Source organism: Desmodus rotundus, chromosome 7 (assembly GCF_022682495.2).
Source record: "Desmodus rotundus isolate HL8 chromosome 7, HLdesRot8A.1, whole genome shotgun sequence".
Classification (NCBI taxonomy): domain Eukaryota; kingdom Metazoa; phylum Chordata; class Mammalia; order Chiroptera; family Phyllostomidae; genus Desmodus; species Desmodus rotundus.
In genome coordinates this window covers 2,615,839-2,626,441 of record NC_071393.1, presented here as the reverse complement: position 1 = coordinate 2,626,441, position 10,603 = coordinate 2,615,839, and positions in this window count along the sequence as shown.

The window sequence follows — 10,603 nt, the reverse complement described above, 5'->3', positions numbered from 1 at the left end:
CTGTCTGGACCTGCCAAAGCCGGCCCAGAGGAGCCCCTCCCAGGCATCGGGATCTGCACCCCACCCCGGGGTGGCTTTGAAGCCTGTGCAGCCTGGAGCTTTAAGGGTGACACACCCCTGCCTTGTCCATGCCTGCCCATCATAGCGGCGTCTACCTCCCTGTGACTGGGAAGCGTCTCTAAATGCTCCGCCAATGTCTGCGACAGAATACAGGCCGAGTCGGCAGGATTCCTGTGCGGTGGGGTGTTCTCGGGAGAGACCTCCCCTCCCGGGGGAGGCATGGGATGATCGTCTTGTCTTCGCAAGCAAGAGGAGCCTCCCGGGCTGTCCTTCAGAGAGGAAGTCCCTGTCTCCGGCCTGCAGAGGCCTCTTCCCAGCCGGCCCCTGCGTGAGACCAGTCTGTTCCCTCCGCCCTTCGGGAATAAGCCGCACCTTGTCCAGTCCTTGCCGGCCGCCCCGTGTCCTATTTCAAATTGCCGCGGTGCCCAGGGCAGAGCGGCCTGTCCTGATGTCAGTCTGACCCCGGGGTGTCTGTCCAGCCCCAGCATCCCTGAGAACCAGGAAGCAGCCCTGCATTGTTCTCCTTCCCCGGAGAGCCCCTTAGACGTTTCCCGCGCGCCTTCGCCTTCCTAGCCGATCAGTTCTGGCTCCTCCCATGCTTTTAGGGAGAACCTTCTAGAGAGAAGTCGCTGGGTGTGGGCTACGGTGGCCCCTGCTCAGAAAGCATTTTGAAATCCAATCTGAATCTCAAGTATGTCTTGAGTTGTGTTCAACTTTTAACATTCTGTGAAAATTTGGATTTAATTAATTTTTCTTGCATTCTGAAATAGTGCGATGGTTCTATTTTTTGTTTCCTGGACCGAAGCCTTGCCACATTCGTGGAAAAATGGACGGGGCGGGGGTGGCGTTGGGAATATTTTCTCGTAAGGATGACTATGAAACGGACTGAAGTTATTGCCTGAGGGGAAATGTCTGATTTCTGGCCTCAGAACTGTGCTTTGGGTCCAGCGCGCTGAAGTCTCCACCAGCCACATGCTGGTGGATGTGACGGGAAGCCTTTTGACCCCAGAGCCCAGAGAGGGGCTGGTCACGTCGCCGCCGGCGACCCCCTCCTCGGGCCCACTGCCTTTGTGCAGCGGAGATGCAGTAGCGGCCTGGACACAGCGGGGCGGGGTTCCGTCTGGAATGAGCCATGCATGTGGGTTTCCTGTTATTCCTGTAACAAATCACCACGAACTCAGTGGCTCCGAACCACATGCGTGTGTTATGTCGCGGTCCCAGGGGCCAGGAGACCCACACGGGCCTCATGGAGCTGACGTCGAGGTGCCAGATGGGCCGGGTTCCTTCTAGAAGCTCCTGGGGGCCGGCTATCCTTGGCTCACGGCCACGTCACTCCACCCCCTGCTCTGCCTCCCTATCTCTAACTCCGCCCCCTGCCCCGCCTGACCAGTGCCCTGTGGTGGCACTGGGCTCACCCCTGCGAGCCCAGGACACTCCGCCCATCACAGGAGCCTCAACCTCATCACACCTGCAAAGCCCCCTTTGCCGTGCGCGGCCACAGATCACAGGTTCGGGGGTTAGGACGCAGAATTCTCTGGGGGTCTTATTCTGTCTGTCACCACACCTGCCCCGTCCCAGGGCCCCCATCCCAATTACTGCTGCCGGCATTTGGAGACGGGACCTTTCCCTGTGCCAGACCCCACTCCACGGCCTTAGCTCCGGGGCGAGAGTGACAGCTGTCTGTCGGGACAGAAATGATCCGAAGCATTTCTGGAGCAAGAAGAGGAAGCAGGCCCTGCCCAGGCCCTGCAGCATCAGCTAGAGGAGCCGGGCCCTGGGCCGTCTCAGGTTCAGGCCAATGGCTGAATCTCAGCCGATCCACCGAATGCCTTTGAGCCCCGGTCCTCCACCTGTAAGACACGGACGATACCCTCTGGCCTCGAGAACCGTTACCCATGAAGGAAACCCCCAGAATTCCCTCCTTCCCTGGTGGCGTCAGGCCCCTCACAGGACGACCACAGGACAGACTTCTGGGATGGTGGGGTCTGTTTGAAAACTGGCGTGGGGTCAGGTGGGGAGCTTCCCCTGGTGTGGTGGCAGGCGTGAGTCCAGGCACGGGTCTGAATCTCAGCGATCCATTTGTTTTATCTGCCTATTTTTCTCCTCACTTCTTTTATCTCCTTTCTCCCAAACCCACTTACCTTGGGGGGCTCTGGTGGCTCAGGGAGAAAGCTTAAGCTTCAGCACCAGACACCCCAGGTTCAAATCCCAGCCAACTGCTTATTTAGCTGTGTGACTTTGGGCCAGTCGCTTAACCTCCCTGAGTCCTAAATTACAGGACATGAGCACAGGTGGGGAAGTGCCAGATGGGGCTCCCACCGCAGGACCCGGAAGGTGACCAGCGAGCGCTCCTCTCTCTCTCCCCCGTTGGGGGGTACCTTTTTGGTGGGGTCCCCTGGGAGTGGAGCTGTGGTGGTTCTGGAAAAGGAGTCCTGTTTGAAAGACTGGTGTTCGGGCTAAAGGGCTACTCATCCGTGGATGAGCCGTGAGCCTCTCCAGGCCCCAGGTTCCCCACCTGCCACACAGAAACCAGACAATCGTCCTGACTGCGGCAGCCGAGGTGGCGACACACGGCAGGCTGGGTGACGTAAACAGCTGCTGACCCTCCTGAGCCGGCCACGTGGCAGCAGGGGGCTGCAGGCGCCCCTAAGAATCGCTCTACTCCTGCGCCCGCACCGGATCCACCATCCAAGCTGCTGACCCGCAAGACGGCAGTCAGGGGTCTCCTGGCTGCCTTTCCTCTTTGCCGCCTCTTCCCGGTAATCCATTCTACTCACGGGGGCCAGCATGCTCTTTCAGAAACATAAATCGCATCGACTCCTGTTTAAAATCTCCCACTGGCTTCCCTACAGCCAAGTCCAAACCCTTTCCGAGGGTCTCCAAAGCCCTGCCCGATCTGCCCCTGCCCCCCTCTTCAAGTCTGTCCCAGGTCACTCGCTCCAGGCCACTGGCCTTGCTATTCCTTGAGTGCACCATGCTTGTCCCTTCACTTCCTGTTCCCTTTGTCTGGAAGTTCTTTCCCTTGGGCTCTACAGGACTTGTTTTTTCTCATCCTCGAGATCGAAGCCCCCAGTCTGCCCCGAGTTCGGTACCCACAGCAGACCCTCCCGTCCCTCCCCGCTCTGTCCACGTTATTTATGGGCTCACATAGTCCTTCCCCGTCTCTCCCCCACCCCCAGAAGTCCTCTCCCAGGAGAGTGCAACCTTGGTCTCGATCTCCACTATGCTTGGCACAGAGAAGGAAATGAAATGACCTGTCTGATTATTTTAATTGATTAGCTAAGAAAGAAGTACATGGCCGAGGACTTAGTTTTCGTATCGGTGTCAGGTCCAAGCAGGTGGGTTTACTTTGGAGCTGTCTTTGCAGGCTCCTCACCCAAACACCCCTCTGGAAGGCCCTGGATAGAAGTTTTAATTTGCAATTTTGTATTTCTTTTTATTTAAAAAATGTCCTCTGAAGTTGGATAAGCTTTACACTCCCCCAAACCTGGCTCTGCTCTTGCTGTTAGAGCTGGTAATGGGTTAGAGGCCACCTGCCTGGCTGGGGGGTAAATGCTGGTAATAATAACAATAATAATATTAATATTAATAATAATTAGCAATGACGACAACGATAATCACAGCAGCCAGAGAGCAGCTAAAATAACACCCCTCACAGCAACCGCCTCCAGCCAGCGTAGCGCCGGCCCCGGCGCCCACCTGTGGCCGTGTCCCTTGTGCCCATTTATGAGATGGCAGCTGGAGGCTCAGTGGGTGGAGATCCAGCAGAGCGAGCTCGTGTTCGCCCGCCACGTCAGCCCGGCTTAGATTTCATCAGGAAGGCAGAGGGAGCAGCCCACGTGGGCTGAAAACGTGTTTTGTCCAGGCCCCTGCATCCCATGGGCTCAGCTCAATTTTGCAAAAGCGTCCTACCACCCTCCGTCCAGAGCCTGCCTGTGCTTTTCGTTCCCAATGACCCCAGAGCGGTGGTGCTGTCGGCCAAGTTCGAGGTTAATGAATCGGTGACATCTATTAAATGAGGGCCTTGAAACAGAAACATGCGTAGAAGACGCTTGTGCATCGCTTGGTTGATGAACATGCTGTGAGCGTCGGCTGCATGTCTCGGCGCCCCCAGCGCGCAGTGGGTTCTCCGGAAGCCGGAACTGCAGTCTCTCTTCTGCTCCTTCACCCCCAAGCTCAGGGCCCTGGCGGTGGAGCCGGCGCACAGTGGGTGCCCAGAGAGCCCTGTTCCTGCCTGTGCCATGGGGCTCTGCAGCCCATGGGCACCTGCGCCCCGGGAAAATGTGCCAAGGAGGGAACCTGTGGCTGAGTTTCAGGAATGTTTCCCATCTGCTATCGGCCGTATGGGGCTGCCCTGTGTTTCTCGGTCCACAAGGGGTGAACGCCTGTGGCCAGTGCCTGGCCGCGGGGAGCCCCATAAAGTGCTGCCCAACTTGCTTGTGTTGCCACGTGCCCGCCTTGCTCTTGGCCACGTTCGCCGTGGGCAGGTTTATAAGAAGATCCTTACTGCTTTGAATCAAATTCCCCTTATAAAGCGTAGACTCGAGTTTCTTCCCCTTTGCTGGGCCCAGGCCCCTCTTAAGCCCCCCTCCCCCCAGCTGTTTCCGCTGGTTATTTTGTCGCGTTTTATGGGACCTGTGTCGCACCTGAGGGCTAACCATGCTCTCTCGTGTTTTCATTGGGCTGGGGGACAGGGGGGCCCGGGGAGGGGGCAGAGCTGAGGGGAGCCCACCGGGGCCAGGAAAGGGAGCCCCTCCCCTTTCCTGGGCTTGGCCTGCCCTTCGCCAGCCCGGCTGGGGAATGCCAGCTCAGCCCGTTTACAAGCAGAGATTGGCCAGCTGCACACTTTCCTACGGTGTGTGTGGGGTGGGGGGGCAAGGAGGGGGCACTGTCAGAGGCTGGGGAGTCCTCGGAGGGGTTGAGCTGGGGAAGGGGGAGAAGGGGGGAAAGCACATTCTGGGAGCCTGTATTTCCGTTTGTCCTGGATGGAGGGAGTGCTCTGTGTGTGAGCGGGTGTGCATGTGTGTGTGTGGGTGCGTGCGTGCCGAGGGTGTCGCCTGGGCACGCTGGGCTGGGGGAGCAGTCCTGTGGAGTGCCGGAGGGGAAGGGGTGGGGTGGGCCTCAGGTGCTCGGACACAGAAAAGAAGGTTAATAACCGAAGCATTCCGTTTGGGTTCTCGCGGGGCAGGGGCAGGGAAGTGCCCCTTGCTGTGGGCTCTGCCGGTCCTGCTACGAACCAGGAGCGAGGGCCCAGTTTCTAGCCGGTGGGCGGGGCCAGCGCCTGGACGTGGTAGGGGGGTTCCCAGAAACTCGAGGCATAAGGAACACGCGAAAAATTCTCTCTCACTCCCAAGGCTCCGGGCACGGGGGCTTGGTGTGGCCTGCCATTCCCTGGCAAAGTCGACCCCCTGGGGACAGTTCTGCGTTACCCAGGCTGACATCAGACCCAGAATCAGCCTCGGTGGCCGAGCAGCCTTCTGGGCCACATCTGCTCGTGTAGGCACAGCCTCAGAACCCTGCGGGGAGGGGATGTCAGGGATGTCAGGGAAACGTGAATACAGACTGGGCACGAGATAATAGTAGGGAACTATTATTAGTTTGATCACATGTGATAAAGGAGCTGTAGCTTTGTGGGGAAACGTCCTTACTTCTTGGAGATACGAGCCGGAGTCGAGAGTTGAAGCGCCACGGTGTCGGTAATTTGCTTTAAAGCAGGACAGAGAGGGAGAGAGAGAGGAGGAGAGAAATGGCAGGATCTTAACCGCTTAGCGCTTGCTAACATTCTGCATCATGTGCTCCCCTTTTCCCTCGCCTTGAAATTGTTCATAGTAGCAAAAAGCTTTTTAAATGCTTTGGGGGAAAACCACTTAAGAATAAATCTAAGACATTGCATAAAAAAACCTTTTGGGGCTTTCTCAAAATCAGAGTTTCTGCTTTCCCCGGTGCCAGCCCAGCAGAGAGGCAGGCAGGGAGGAGAGTCACCTGGAGAGCCGGCTCGGGCACGTGGGGACAGGCGACAGCGGGCACAGCCTCACCTCCTCGTTTCTCCTGCCTAAACACGTCCGAAATGCCGGGTGGACGTGAGCTAGGACACTGTGCGCCCGGACATTCAACAAAGGCCACGGCCAGCTCCCTATGCCTAGTTTCTCCTTCCACGCCAGCGCGCTCTGCTTCTGGAGCTTGGTCTCCCCCGGAAGCTGGACCCCAATGGGCTTCCGGGAAGGAAGAGGCTGCCTTCCACCGGCCTTGACCTGTCCAAGTGTCACCCCAGCCGAAAACTTGCTGTGAGCCGGGACACACGGCCCACCCCACTCGACACCCCCAACCCTACATGGTCGGTGCCATCATCACCCCCGTTTCACAGGTGGGGAAACTGAGGCCCAGAGAGAGCCCTCATCTGTGCGAAGCCCCTGGACTTCCCTGAAGGGTCTGGGCTGAGGGATCCAAAACCAGCTCTCTTGCTGCTGGAAACTGACCGCGGCCATAATAACTACAACAGACAGGGCGCAAGCCGCCGGTGACAGCAGAAACCAGGCGGGGTCTGCGCCTCGGTAGCCAGGGAATACTTCCGTCATTTCTCACGGGACATGCATAGCACCTTACTTAGAATACAGCTTCCTCCCGTGGGCATAGACACAGCTTCTCCTCCGAGGAGTCTGGGAGGAGTTCGGTCTCCAGCTGGTGCAAGAAAAGCCTGCAGCTCCTTTTCATGAAACACACACCCTCCTCTCTCCAAGGCAGATGGGCTCCTGGTTGTGTCCTTGACGTTGTCTCCGTTTTTAGGCTCCCATGGTTACTGCTTTTGGTCCAATTCTGCGTGCACGACAGGGCCACAGGCATGGAGCGCCCCCAAGTGTGGCCCCTCAGGGGGGAGCCGGGTCTTCCTGCAGCTGGCTGGCTCCCACGTGCTCCAGCGTGTAACGCACGTTCGATGGGCACAGGGGGACTCGGCTCCCAGCGCCGAGCCCGGTCCTTCACCGGGCAATGTCTGTAGCGGGCCTTCTGCAAACATTTGTTGAAGCAACACATTTGCTCGAGTGCCTGACACAGCAGAAAGAACCATCGAGAGTGTCGCGGGCGCTACCCTGGAAACTGCGGCCAGATCTGGGGCCATCTGTCAGGCTTGTGGAGGGCTCAGGAAAAAAAAGCCATCAATTTTCCCAAAATAGCACCAACAGGATGTCCTGAAGGGAGCCGAGCCGGGCCGCGGGCTGTGCTGTGGACAAGGGACATGCAGCGCTGCCTGCCGTTTGGGGCTGATTGTGTGGATTTCTGCCACCACCGTGGATACTCCCTGGTCCTGGGGTGCCTCCCGTCACTCAGCGGTGGCTTCTGAGCAGGGATGGGGGTGGGGGACACAGGCAAACCAGTGGACAGTTAATCCACCTCAACGATTTCAGTACAAATGTGGATACAATCGTCTTTCACCAACAAGCCCAAAGGAGAAGCAGCATCTGCTTGCCTCTGGTTCACTCCACTCACGGCTGTCCCCTGCTTGTCCCCTGCTTGTCCCCTGCTTGTCCCCTGCTTGTCCCACGCTTGTCTCCACGAGGGACTCAACATGTTTGGGAGAGGCGTTCCAGCCGTGAGATGGCCAGGGTTCGAATCCCGTGTCCCCCATTTATCAGATGCGTGCTCTTCTGTGAGGTGCCTTTTCTGTGCCTCAGTTTCCTCACCTGGATGGTGGAGATTAGTGTCAGCCCTCAGGGGGCTTTTGAGGGGAGGATTTAAAGCATTTAAATAGCGCCTGCCACGCTCCGTGTCTGCCCACCATCTGCCGTTTCTATTCCCATGGCCGACCGTGTTGGGGTGATTGGCACCTTCACCCCCACAGCTCCCGTGCTGGGTCACGATGTTGCTGTCTGCCCGCCCGTCTGCCCTGAGGCCTGGGAATCTGCGGACCACCCATACCGAGGGGGCCAGGGCTTGAGTCTCCCCGGGGCCGCTGTGACAGGTTTCCCTGGACTCGGTGACTTCTAACAACTCAGATGTGCCCTTTCAGAGCTCTGGAGGCCTAAAGTCCAAGGTCGAGGTGTCAGCAGGGCCGCGCTCCCGCCAAAGGCTCCAGGGGAGGGCCCTTCCTGCCTCCTGCAGCTGCCAGTGGGTCCGGTGCGCTGCTTGTGGCCGCATCACGCCAGCCTCTACCTCTGTCTACCGGCCGTCTGTGTGCGTGTCCCCGTGTCCCCTGTTCCTCTGGCAGGGGCATATCACAGGGCCCACTCAGATAACCCAGGGTCACCACACCTCCGGATGCTTACTCTGATCACACCTGCAAAGAGCCTTTCTCCAAACAGGGTCACATCTGCGGTTTCCGGGTGGGCGTCCCTTCTGGGAGGCACCGTTCCACCCACGAGAGCCTGCGACTTCCTACTCTGGGACATCTGCAGGGTCTGTCGCTGTCTCTCCATCCCAGGAGACACCGGTGCAGACCTTACCACTTCCTGTCGGGGCCTCTGGGGCCTTTTGGAGCTCCTTGCCTTGCTGCCCTGCCTCCAGTCTCTCTATGTTCAGACCAGCTTCCCAGCTGGGTGCCGTCCCTCCCTTGGCAGCCATTGAGCACTTATGACGTGTCTCCTCGAAGGGCCATCTGGTCGACCCCTCTCATGGCTATGTGCCGTATGGGGGGGACAAGAGTGGAGATGTCTGTCTGTCTGCACCCTCGTGCGCCCCTCCACCCACCCGCCGGGGGTCCGGGCCCGTGTTCCGTTGCCACAACTCAGGCACATTCATGGGGTTTCTCCTCGATTCGCTTATCCGCACAGAGGCAGGGCACGCGAGCTGCTCTCCCGCGGCCCGGTCGCCCGTCTCTTCCCCCTGGAGGCTGGCCGCTAAGGTGCCCGCACTTCCCGAGTTGCAGACAACGGGCCCTTCAGCATCAGCCCAGAGTAAACACGGTGGCCGCCTGGCTTTCTCGGCGGGCGAGAGCGGAGAGAGGGCTCTGTGTGCGGCTCCTGCGGCGGCTGCCAGCTGTGCCGAAACACAGAGGCCCAATGTCTGCCCCCTGACCGCGACACGCTCGCGGCCTTCCCCGTCGGGGCCCCCTTCTCGGCATGCTGCAGGCGCAGCTCCGGCTGTGTTTTCTCAGGTGCCGCGGAAGCCCATCGGGGTCCGACAGAAGGAAGCCGCGGTCCCGCCTTCGAGCCGCGCCGACGCGCCTCCGCACACAGGCCTTTTCATGAGCCCGGGGCGACGCCGCCTTCAGACAGGCCAGCCGCCGGTACTTCCAACCTCCAGACACTCAAAGAGGCACTTCTTTATTTCGGATCAAGGGGTCTGGGCAGAGGAGGGGCTGCCTGGAGCTTTCAAGACTTGGAGAGCGAGCTGGCAGGTTGTGGTGGTTTGTTCTTTCAGGCAGGGGGGACCCACGGGAGAAGCGGTGTGGCCCTGCCGCGGGCTGAGTGGGGCGGGGAGCCGGGTGGGGGGGCACAAATCTGGGGCAGGAGGCCGAGGGCCTGGAGGCTGGGTGTGGGACACCAGGAGGAGGGCAGGAGGGCACAAGGGAGACCAGAGGTTCCAGAATCGGGCAGATTCACTCATTCCTCAGACCAGGGTCAGAGTTCTGAGCACCTCTATTTACCCCATCGGTGAAGGAGGGTCCCCTGCCCTAAACCTATGAGATGGCTGTACCGCAACACCCGACGCCGGACAGATGAGGCCGGGCATTTCTGAGTCACGAATGCTCACAGCCTGGGAGAGGGAGAAGGACAGCACAGTCCACTCCGGGCCACACGGGGGCGGGGGGCGGGGGATGGGGGACGGACTCAAGCAGGGTGAACCAGCAGGGGCTGTGGGAGGCGGGCTGTGCAGTGACGAGAGTGTGTGGTGCCCCGGAGGATGGGAGGACTCGTTGGGGCGATGCGGCAGGCTGGCAGGGAGGTGAGCCTGTCGAGTGGAGCCCCGGTGGCCGGGCGGGGCCTGTCCGGGGGGAACAGGGGCAGGCACGCGGGGCAGGCGCAGGCCTTCGGGGCTCCACGGCGCCCGGGCAGCACGTCCAGGCCCTGCCACACAGAGAACAGACTTTTCTAGTCAAGTGCCAGCTAATACATAGTTTAGGCTTTGACAACCAAGTGGCAACATCGAGGGTAGCATGTCAGTTCGTGTATAATAAGAGACACAAATTTTCATATTTTTATCGGTAGAACTTCCGAGTGGAATGGTAACCGGCGGCAGTGTTTTATCGCACAATCTACAAGGGAGAAGAATGGGCTTCTTTGCGGGGGAGGGAAAACATTTTGCTGAATTGCAGTCCAAAATTAGCGACCCTTGTCATCAGATTGATGGCAAGTGTTCATCTGTGACAGGCGCCCTTCGCTCGCGGGCCCGAAGACGGTCTGTGGGGATGGCTGGGTTTGGGCACGGGCTGCGGTTTGCTGGCCTCTCATTCAGATAAGTCACCGCCCTTTGCTGAGAGCCGCATTAGGCTGTGCCCTCGGGGTGCTCAGGGTCTGCGAAGTCGGGGAGACCCTGAGTGAAGAGTGAGGATAAGTTGATGGGATCGGCACCATCGCGCAGGTGCACCAAAAGCTGTGATTAGGAGCTTCTG